Below are 12,390 nucleotides of genomic sequence, written 5' to 3'. Positions count from 1 at the left end.
TGGTTACCATTATCATTAATTTGAGTATTACCAAAAGAGACAGGTGACTAGGAATAAAATATGGTAAATATTTTTAGAAGAAAAGAGCAAATCACTGTGCAATTGCTTCTTTATCATTCAGAGCATGAGATGCATATTAGTCATAATAAATGTGCTGGGGGAGTAGAAGCTTAAAAAGCTTTCTTCCTCTTCTGGAAACATCTTGAGTGAAGAGCTTAGAAAAAAATCCGTAGAAGAGAATAAACTATCGTGTTTATTAAGAACATCCTATTGGTGGATTATTTGGAAGGGTACTAAAAATTTCCCAAGGGAAATATCTATGACTTTCACAATCAACCCTTGGAGCAAATTTTTTTAGAATGTTACAGAAATCCATTTAAATCAAAAATACTTTGTATCAAGCTTTCTAATCTGACCAAAGATTAAAACCCAACAGTGAACATAATGATAAAGTTAAACATGTGGTAGGAAAAAACTACTACAAAATGCTTTCCTTAGAAGACAGAAAATTAATATCCTGAATCTACAATGCCCTATCCAAAGAGGGCAATGAAATCTCTGCATTTCATTTTCATGCTACCTTCTATCACAACAAAAGTACTGCAAATGCAATCAGAACAATGTTACTAAGGAAGAGTCTGCAAGCAGAAGTTATGGGGGGTGCTGTCTTTGCAATAGAAAACATGGGAAAACTCAGGGGCCTTTCAGGGAAAAGGCAGGAGTCAAGCAGAGGAGCAGGTCAGTGAATCCAGCATTTAACTTTTCTGGAGGATTCACTCCTCTTTAATTTAGTTTGCTAAATGAAAACCTCGCTCATCTTTCATTTAGTTTCTGATCTCTAGCCCTTCTCTGAACCTTCTCTTTCTGTCAATTTTTTTTCTCTCTAATAGAGCCAACTTCAAGGAAATTTCAAGATCATCTTCAAGAGTTTACTGTGTCAATTGCCAGCTATTTAGAGCTAGCCTACAAAAAGGTATTACTTATGCTGTTATAAATATGTTACCTGATTATAACAGTATCTGAAGAACCAGCCCCCCCCAACCATAACTGTTACTAACTGGAATATCGTACAGCTGAGCCATATCAGTTTTTTGAATGTCCAGAAAATTATTAATATCCTTTATTAATTTTCACCAAAGTTTTTTTTTAATTATGAACTTGAAAAAGCTACAACTTTGTTCCATACTTTTCTTAATTTCAGAGCCATATTTGTAAGACATGTTTCAAGTTTGTTTCCAGTATTTTTTACAGTTAGGAGCTTAGAAGCCTGAAAAGCAAAATTCTGTTTATAAATTCAGTATGCTCTACCTGTCTGCTAGTGAATAAATATGAAAGAATATTCAATTCAGCAATGCATTAGACATACCACATATCCTTTTTACTGATCCCAGAGAGGACATATACAATATAAACTATTTGTATGGATTGTTTTCACATAATATCATAATTTTCTTGGTATTGTGTTTTTGCTATCTTGTGTATATAACAGCAGAGGAGCTCTGCTACTGCTCTGCCTATCATGTAGACAAGAAATTAAAATGGCTTTCTTCAAACAAAATACAGTTATTCTGAAGGTCTTTCTGGTTCCAGTTGTGATTGAACAGCATTCTGCTATAGGTTCCTGTCACTTCAAGCTAACATTTCACTACCTTTGACAGTTCTTTCTGGAAAAAAACAAATCATACCCATGATGAGGAATGAGAGCAGAAAAGGAAAATAATCTGTCCTTTCTCAGCATCAGACATGCTCTCTTCCTACTGTCCAGCTGACATCCATAACCTAAAGCTCAATGTGAACAGGTATCATCAGGCACATGGCAAGAGATAGGCAAGGCTGACCTGAAGTTTGTGGTCAGACTTTTTTGCAAACATGCAAAAATCATGTCACATTTTTAGCAACAACAAAGTTTTTTCATTTTTCCAAATGATCTTTTTGATGCTCCTTGTATGGTCCCTCTCCAGACTCTTCACCATCTTTGTAGCTCTCATTTAGATGCTCTCTAGTATCCTTTTTATCCTATCCTACCTAATGTCCTTCTTATAATGTGGCACTCAAAACTGGACTCAATATTCAAGGTAAGACCATCTCAGTGCAGAGCAGAGCAGGACAATCCCCTCCCTTGCCTGGCTGGTGATGCTGTGCCTGATGCACCCAGGACAGGGTTGGGCCTCCTGGCTGCCGGGACACTGCTGGCTCAGATTGAACTTGCCATCAGCCAGGATCCTCTGCATCCATCCCTTTCTGTGGAGCTTCTCTCCAGCCTCTCATTTCCCAGTCTGTGCTTCCAGGATTGCCCCATCCCAGGTGCAGAATCCAGCACTTGCCCTTGTTAAATTTCATATGGCTGGTGATTGCCCAGACCTCTCACTTGTTTAGATCTTACTGCAGAGACCCCCTGCCTTCAAGGAAGTCAACAGCTCCTCCTAACTTTGTTTAGTCAGCAAACTTAGCATACCTTTGAGTCCTGTGTCCAGTTTATGAAGACAGTGTTGGAAGGCATTTAGTTCTCAAGGGACATAGACCTTCCCAGGCATCTGTAAATGACCTCTACACACAAGCTTCCTTCCCCTTTCTATATCAGCCTGGATTAGCTGCCATGGCAGCGTGTCCAAGTTGTTCTCCGTAACTGCTGAAAGCAAACACACCATTCAGATTGGTAAACAATTACCTGGCAGAACTCTGTTATGATTACATGGCGTGATCTGGTTCTGATCAGGCCCTCCCCACCCTAAGCAGACAATCTCTCAGGCACCTCCCCCTTCTGGCTTTGGCTCGACTCATGAACTTGTTGAGGCACAAGTCAGTATCATTCCCCCTGAGGATTATTTACTCAGGATTTTTGTCACATTCTGGTCACTTCTCTGCATTGACAGCTTTACAGTTAAACAAGGTATGGCTCTGTGCAATATCTAATAACTCTAGGAAGGAAAAAGGGTTTTCCTGCCACTCATTGGGACAGCAAGACAAATTGGCAACTGCTGTATTCTTTCTGTGGAAGGCATCTCAGGCAAAGGGACAACAGCAGGGTTTATGTGGCAAGTTTAGATAAGGGCTGTGTCCCATCCACTTATCTCTTCATGCTGACAGGTCCTTGGTAAAGCATTTTATCAGTACACAAATGTGTGTCCTCTGAGAATAAGGAAGTTTTGGAAGGCAGTGTTGTTGGTAACTTGGTGTGTGGACCATGACTGACTAGTTAGGGTCATACAGTCCATAGTTCAGGAATCATACTATCTGCAGGGCAAGCAGGTAACTTGAAGTCAGGAATGTCTCTCTGCTGTCATGAAAGGAGTGTCGCCTTATGTGTAGTGAAAAGGAGCAGGATACCTGGACAGGAGAAGGTGAACTTGATTAGTATAGCTGCTCATGGCAATTAAGCCACTTGAACGTGAGAAAACACTGAAGCACCCTGTGCAGACATTCTACACTGCCTTGCTAACTTGGCTGTAGGTATGCTTTTTAAAGTGGTAAAATGTGAAAGTATGTTCCTCAGCTTTTCTGCAGAGAGGAAGGTTAGCCCTTGTCCAGGCACAGCACTAGCTATCAGAGACTTCTGGCCATGGCACAGCTGGAGTGCTCTGTGGTTCATGCTATCTTTTCTTCTTCATGCCTGGCCCTCTGCAAAGGTGAGACTACTTTGGACTATACCTAAAGCCTGGTATACAGAGAGGGGTAGGTCTGTCTGCTTTTCTCCTGTGCGTGAGTATGGATCAGGTGGGACATGCTGGATCCCTCCCCTTTGCCTAGATATCTGATGGAGATAGAGGATGGCCCTAATGTGGGTTGCCTTCTCCTCAGTTTCAGGATGGAGCCTGAATGACAGCAAAAAAAGAGATCTAGATTATATAAAGCACACTGGGATGATCACAGAAAATATCTTTTGGGAAAATACCAAATAACAAAGTTTGGCAAGAAGGAGTGCATCTGTTGGCTATGGTTTGCCATGGAAAAACACTTTAGGGGGAGGAACACTGAAGGAGCTTGGTGTACCACTCTGAAAAAGGCATGAAATAAAGGGTGGATCAGCATGGAGGTGTTGCAATCATAATTTATTTAAAACAATGCAAGTAATGGCATCAAAGGAATGACCGTTTTGCTTCAATAACTCAAAACCACGTTACTTTTCATGCCATGCATATGCTAATGAAATAAAAACTTGTACATGCTTTTTATGTGTGACTAAAGTCACTAAAATTCCACCTAAACATGAAATTACATTAATTGCAGCTTTACATTTTCACCTCCCTCATAGAAAACAATATAAATATAACTTCAGTGGGGAAGAGGAACAGAGGGGACTCCACCTTTGTGTCCTTTGTGTCCTGATGGGCTGTACCTATCTCCTTTCCCATAGGGACGCCTGTGCTCATTGGCTGGGACCTGAATATTTGGCTGTCCTGAGGGCTTCTGCAGAAAATTCAAAAGGCAAGCTCATGTTTGTGGTCAAACTTGCAGTTCTATATAGTCATCTTGTAATTTAATATATTTGTCACTGGCTCTATAATTTATATTTCATGTATTCGTGTGAGCTTCTGCAGAGAGTATATCACCAGCAATACAGTAAGAATCTACATTTCTGTTGTTCAATAAACTACTTTGTTTTGCACATGGATGTGAGAGATATTGAATGTGACTGGACTTCTAGTCTGGCTGTGAGAGTTCTTTGGGTGTGATCAGGCTTAGAGTGCATTGCATTCTTTGTCAATCCATAATCATGGTAGCTCCTATTGAACACGACCACACTTACAGTGCCACACTGGCTCTCCATTTCTGTTGCTTAGTGCTGAATTGGCTATCACTCAGAATATAAGCCCAGTGATGCCCAGCCACTCTGACATCTGAGGACAAGCTGGAATACAAGGGGGTTTATTTTCTGGCAAATTTTCTTCCTCTTTACACAAAAGTTATCCTTACTCTTAACACAAGAATGTCTGCGGCAGCAGAGTTTACTGAATCTTGCACAGTATAAAGGCTTGTGTTTGTAGACTGCAAAGACCTGTGGGATAGTTCATGGTGCTCCTTCCAGTGCATGAGATGGACACCACTGTGGGCTTTGCCAAGGCCAGGGCACTGGACTGAGTCTGGCAAATTATTTGTGCATCTGTGTGCTGTTAAAAGATAGAATGGGTATAGCCAGAGTAATCAGTTTAATGAAATGCTTTATATCTATAATTTGTCTGATTTTAGAGCATATTAAATTGAAATTAAACTTCCAATACATTATTACAGTAACATATTCTCTTTCCTTTATATCCCATTACATCTGTGATTAATATATTCAAAAGTATACATTACACTGTCACAAAAATGAACAAAGCTAAATGAATATAAATATCTGCAGTAAAATATAATGAAGTCCTGTGGTGCAATGGTAATGTTAGTCATTTTTGCATGAATAAATTGAAGTAGAGTGTGAAATTCCATAACTCTGCTGTGAAGCAAAGTCTCCAGCTGGCATGGACTGTCAAGTCCTTGCAGGACTAGTCTATTGTAAATATTTATTGCCACTATTTTAATGCTTAATCACAAAATAAACCTTTAATTCATCTGGGTGATAGCCTATCTGTACTGTGTACCATTTTAGTTCTTTTCTGGAAATGAAAGATATGATTCTAACAGAGTGAACTTTGGATGTAAAAATCAACTGAGAAAGACTTGCTGTAGTCTCCAGTAACAACAGATTGAGCACTTGTGGCTGATTGCTGAGAATCTTTTGACATTGAATTGTATTGGCCAGATTCACTGACTTTTTAAGACCAGAGAACAGTATTATTTGGTTTCAGCTCCTTTCATAGCAGAGACACCACATCAAATGAATTGATTACTAAAATAAAAACATCAGCAACCTGTAATACTTGAGAATTCTCTTAATTACTAGACTGAGGGGTCCTTTACTATACAATTCTTCTCCAGTGCAAACAAATAGAGAGCATAAACAAGACAGCTGTTATTCTGATGGAGAGGTAAAACATGCAGGGCAGGATAGGGTTTTCAAACTTTTGTCCAAGCTTGTAATGCATTTCCAAAGCCTTTCTGATTTAGAATGCAAATTCTGAACAGGTATATAGATCTTCCAGTAGTTTCATTACAAACATGAGTTCAGATGTGCTAGTAATGTTATTATAGTGATGCGTATTTGTAAAATTGGAGAATCATGGAGTTTGGAAGGGATGTCTAGACCTTGTCTGGAACAATGTCCTGCTTAAAGCAGGGTCAGCTGGAGTGGATAATTGAGGGTAGTTCCTGCCTGTACACAAATTACCTTAGACTAGTGCACTGAAGCTTGTATTCAGATGTTATTTGCCATTAACCTTGATCCTTTTATTAAGTCACCTCTTGCCAGGTAAGGAAGTCCTGATTAAAAAAGAAGAATGGTTTAGGTCTGTTGACCTTTCAGATGCAATCCCCACATCTTTCTGACAGATTCCCAGTGCATGTTAAAATGACATAAAGTATCTCCAGTGCATTTCTAAATGTGCTATTAAGGGGTACCTTTGGCATGAAGGAATCCTGAGGTGCCCCAAAGGCAACTTCATACCTCTCTTTGCTATCCCCGCCACAGGGAATTGTCAAGATTACTTTGGGGATGGAAGAGTAAACCAGGAGTGTCATTTACTCCATGATCAGTTGTAAGATCTGTACTTTTCTGCTTTTGTGGAAGAGTTCTAGCTTGTGCAGGGGCTTGTTTGACCTTAGGTAGCTTCTGGAAGAAGGGGAAGCCATTGGTTGCTGCCTTCCAGGGAGTGCCTGGAACAAGGCCAGAAAATGTCCCTAGCCTTGTCTATTGTGCACCTTGAGATCCCCTTCAATCCAGGTTTAGTAGACTGAAGAATTCAACATGACAAATATTGCTGTGACAATAGGTCATGGACAGAGTCCTACTCCCAGGCCATGGGGCTGCATGAAAAAATTATTTGAACTTAAAAATACCCACTTGTTTGAATCCCAGGTGAAATACTCTCTAAAGCAGCAACTGAGCATTTTGTACTGATAGGAGACTTTAACAATTCTTGGATAAAAGCCATAAGTAGGAGCAAAAAAGGTCACATTTCTACATCATGGTTGAAAAGTCTTCATACAAAAGGAATATGCACATTCTTCTAGGAATTTGGAGACAGTAGAAAATGTTTCTTAGTATTTACCTGGCAGATTATAAGGAGGTAGTAAGTTCCCATGCTAACCATGGTTTTGACAAATAAAAGGACATTGTCCTACTTAGAGTTCAAATAAAGTTTCAGTTAAGTGTTTTACTCTTTTCTGTGTACTTCTGTGCTGCCGTCTTTGGCCGGTTATGCTTGAGCCAGTTTTTTTTTTCTTTTTTGAGACATTCACTATTTCTAATTTTGAAAATAATGTTATGAAAACTATGTCAATGTCAAATACTGGGTAAAACCTGCTAGAAGTGATGGTATCAGAATGTGGTTTTACAGGATTGTATAATTTTTGGGGGTGATAAAAACAAGAATAAAAATTCAATTTGTGATATGTTTATTCATTATAAAGGTACGTTTACTTTTTTCAGCATAGATCCTTGAAGGACTTCAGCAACCCCACTAGAAATGTGATTTTTATTAGTATTTTAGAAGAAGTGCATGTTGAAAAATCTTTACAATTTGTTTGGAGAACTTTGGAACAGACCTTTACTCATCCACAGTAATGACTGATCTTTTAAAATGAAATGATAATTTAGCCCAAATTAAATAAATGTACTGGCAGGGATGGTCTTGTGGTAATTTGCAAGCAGATGTCTGATGGTACTGTTAAGATACTTAACATGTAGCCTTAAGCTCCTTTGAAATATATGGATTGATCCATGAATTTAATAGTTCTGGTCCTAACACATGGATTTGACAATCAGAAGGTTTTGGTCTATGTTGTGATCAGTGTAACTACTGTTTCTATTTTCACAAAAATGGAGGTTTAATTTACAGAAAAAGCAGGTTTCTTTGCATCATTTTGTGCTGGCTTTCCCTAGTACCCCTTCTGCAATTTCTGCTGACTCTGCCAACATATTAAAGTGCAAGAGCAGCAAGCAGTCACAGGACCCTCAGTGTATGGGGATGAACTGAGGAAACCTTCACAGTAAAGCAGTTCTTCACAATTGTATTTCTGTTACCTGTCCATTAATTTATTTTCAAAATACCTTATATGAAAAAACTCCCTTACTATTTTCAGGGTATATCAAAAGTGACATCAACTCACTTAAAAATCTTAATTGTGGGGAGAAGCAAGAGACTTTGACTAGATAAACGACCTCACTTTAAAATCCCAGCAACAGGAAATATTCTTATAAATTAATGGTTTTTCTTATCTCTGAATAATTTACAATGTTACTTGTGCCACTATCAGAATGGCTTACTGATCAAAATTATGCACCATTTTGAGTCCAGAGGAAGTGCTAGTGAGTTTTTGCAGCAATTCCCAGGCTGACTGTGTCTAGATCTGGACTTACACTTTTTAATGCCAGGCCTGTACCTAATTCTTCAACCTCAGAGAGTATGTATTGGATAATTTTAATTAGAAAATAGGGAAGAAAATTAAAAAGCTTGTGTTTCAAATAAATAAAATGACTGGATATCTGTATCAAGGTAGTGCTCAATTTGTAGTAGAAGAGTCAAGGAATCTGAATGAGAAGAAATGGAGAATGCTCAGTTTGATCATAGCATAGAAATAAACAAATAGTCTGAACTGAATTAAACTGCAGATATTTAGATCAAAATGTTAAAGACTGTAAAACCAGTGTATACATTACTGAAATGTCTTAAGATCACTGTGCTTCAAAACACACCATAGATTTACATTCTCCTGGAAGATTTATTAAAAATGCATTTTTAAAAGAAGAATTCAGAAGATGGCTATGGTATTTTTGAAAACTACAAGAACCAAGGAGAAACCTTGCCTGATACATGATAACATATAGCAAGAATATGTGTCATACAGCACGAATATGCTATATGTTCACAGAATCACAGAATATGTGGAGCTGGAAGGGACACACAATGTCAAGTCCAACTCAGCCCTGCACAAGACACCCCAAGAGCCACACCCTGTGCTTGAGAGCATTGTCCAAACACTCCTTAAATCCTGCCAGGCTGGTGCTGTGACCCTTCCCTGGGGAGCTTCTTCCAGTGCCCAACTACCCTCTGGATGAAAAATCTTTTGCCAATATCCAACCTAAACCTCTTCTGACACAGCTTCAGGCCATTCCCTCGTGTCCTGTCACTGTCACCCAGAGAAGAGATCAGTGCCTGCCCCTGCTCTTGCCCTCAGAGGAAGCTGTAACTGCAGTGAGGTCTCTCCTGAGTCTCTTTTCTCCAGGCTGAACAGACCAAACACCCCCAGCCACTCCCCACATGGCTTCCCCTCCTCACCCCTCTTCATCCTCACTGCCCTCCTTTGGACACTCTCTAACAGCTTTATGTCTTTTTTATATTGCAGTGACCAAAACTGCACACAGTATTCAAGGTGAGGCTGCACCAATACAGAACAGAGTGGAACAACCACCTCCTCTGACTGGCTTGACAGATTACATGTATTTAAATGATGGATAAACTAGAATATGAGTGACTTCACTTCTCAAATTACTGTTGAATGTTGTAACTTTGGAAGTTAAAATAATTTGTGGTGATTTTCTTATTGATTTCCTCAGAAGAATGATTGTTACATTAGACACAATTTTTCTAAGATTTCCAAAAACTGCAATAGGGGAACACTCTCACATCAAGTATAAAAGCAAATAAAAGGAAATATAGAAACCTCTCAAACAAAACAACAAAAAAACCACCCCAACAAAATAAACAAACAAAAAATAATACAACCAATGGTAAATCTATATGCCAGGAAATAAATTTCCTATAATCCTCCTAAGACAGGAATTTCTAAATTTTATAGAATCATATAATAATTTGAGTTGGAAAGGACCTTTGAAGGTTATTTAGTCCAAAACCATACAATAGGCAGGGACATTTTTAACTAGACCAGGCTGCCTGGAGTCCAATTCAACCTGACCTTGAAGGTTTCCAGGGACGAGACATCCAACACCACTCTGGGTACCCTGTTCCAGGGTTTTACTACCTTCACTGTAAATATTTCTTCCTTGCATCTACTTGGAACCTATCTTCTTTTGGTTTAAAATCATTACCCCTTGTCCTATCAGAACAGACCCTGCTAAAAAGTATGTCTTCAATTTTTTGAAAATTACATCCAAACTACTGCAAATTATTTTAGAGCATATTAATAACTAGCTTTTCTTTATTCAGATAGTCAATTTCAAATTGTTAAATAAATTCACAATGCACTCTGAAGCTCACAGCTACCAAATAGAAATTAGATCACAAGGTAGGCATCTTCCTGGGTTACAAAATGCAAACAGAAAGTACAACTTGTTGCATTTTAGGGCTCTCTATGCATTATTTACTATAGACTTCATGTACAAATAGAAACTTAAAATATTTTTTACATATGGCATATCCTAATAAAGTCACTTTATCTACCTACTAAATCATTAAGTGTCCACCTGGAATTGAAGTGCATGTCAGAAAAAGAAAAGTTCAGAAAAATAATGACAGATGCTATGTCTTTTAATGTCATTTTCTCTTACCCATCACATGGGGAGAAGCTGTTGCCCCATAGTCACTGAAATATATGCTCTACATATTCAAACTTCACATGTTGAACTTGGCTCAAAAGACTAACCAACATGTAGAAAGATAGTACTAAGGGATGTTCAGATCCATTATCTTAAAGCAATGCTAGCAAGAGTACTATGCATTTTTCTGATGGTTTCTAGGCCTTTTACAGATCGGGAATTATGAAGCCTAACAAATAACCTGAGGGATTGCATTGCAATTTGTTTGTGGATCTGAGCTGAAAAATCTAAGCTGTAAACATGAAGTATTTACAGTAAAAGGCAGAAGTACCTATAAATTAGGTGTACAACATGTAAGTTTAAGGCACCTGGTGCTAAGAATGGGATTCAAAACCAGGCTATATGTTTAGGCTCCCTTTAGCATTTCAGGGAGCTTTGCTATTCAAGGTAGCATCTGGTGAAGAGACAGTGATGTAAAGATGCCCAAAAGAAGTTTGGGAAGCCACCTTGGAGGTGGCTATGCCTCTTAGTTCAAAGAACTGAGTGTTGTGGAAAGTCACCTTCCTAGGTGTTCTGAACAGAGAAGCAGATATGTTCAATGTTCACCTTTTCTCTTCAGATGGTGAAAATTCAAACTTCTCTTATTACCATGGAAAGACCAAACCATTGAAAGGAGGAAAATGTTTCTGATGAAGCTGTGCCACTGAGCAGAATGGAAGGAAAGATTTATGTGATTGCTAGGAGAGTAGCTGACACTGTAGTTGGAACACTAGCTGGACTGGAGGATGCTGAAACACTGGTCTTCCTATCCATCCTAGCCTGGAGTTGCTAGAGAAAATAAAAGGAAATAGTTTACAGCATTGGAACAGAGGGCCAGGAGTCCTTACTCCTAAGGAAATTCCCTGGCCAATACAACACAGAGCAATCTGACAACAGTGGGTTGGGAGGGGTTTTCTGCATGTTTTTGTGTCCTGCTCTGTATATGTACTCATATTTTTTGACTCTAGCCCTAAGCAATTTGTTGATTCCACGAAGCAATTTAATGGTAAAATACATGCTTCTATTCCATGAACAGAAACTGTAACTTCTGCACTCTTGGAAGGTATTTTAAAAGCCTGAGGCAGATTCAGCAATTTGTGATGTACAAAGGTGCAAATACCAGAGAATCTAGTTACCTCTCCTAGTGGAAAAAAGGTTTTTGACAGTGGAAAAAGAGTTGTTTTTTTCTGTTGCTGGCCACAATGGATTGCACACCGCAGTGTAAAGTGGGGAAACCTTGTAAGTACCTGGGAATAAGAGCTCTTCTACTTGTATTCTGGATGTTGGTTTGGCTCAGCCCTGCTGGGGATTATTTGCCACACACGGCTTTCATCTTATTATATTAATGAATCATATATGTGCATCATGGGAGAAATTTGGATCCTAGCAGTGATACTGGCAAGCATCTCCCTGACTAAACAGCATAGTTGAACCCAGTTGAGACTAAGGACACTAATGGATTCCTGTAGGGTATTTCTCATCAAAAATGGCCAGCCCTGCGGCTGGCAAGCTTTTGAAACAAAGCAACCATTAGCTGTCCAATGAACTCTTTTAAGTCCTTCAGGTAATGCATTTCACTTGAAATAAAAATGAACGGTTACTTTTATTTTTCAGACAAAGCTAAAATGATACTTCTAGAAAAGTGAGAATAAATGTTCTTTCTTAAAGCAAAGAGCAAAACTAACCAGTCAGTTTTCTGAATGCAATCTGTGTGATTAATATGTCTCGAAATACAGACATTTCTATAAAATATTAATCACTTC

Source organism: Lonchura striata, chromosome 6 (assembly GCF_046129695.1).
Source record: "Lonchura striata isolate bLonStr1 chromosome 6, bLonStr1.mat, whole genome shotgun sequence".
Taxonomy (NCBI): Eukaryota; Metazoa; Chordata; class Aves; order Passeriformes; family Estrildidae; genus Lonchura; species Lonchura striata.
The sequence above is the reverse complement of the archived record's forward strand: the minus strand, read 5'-3'. Positions refer to the sequence as shown.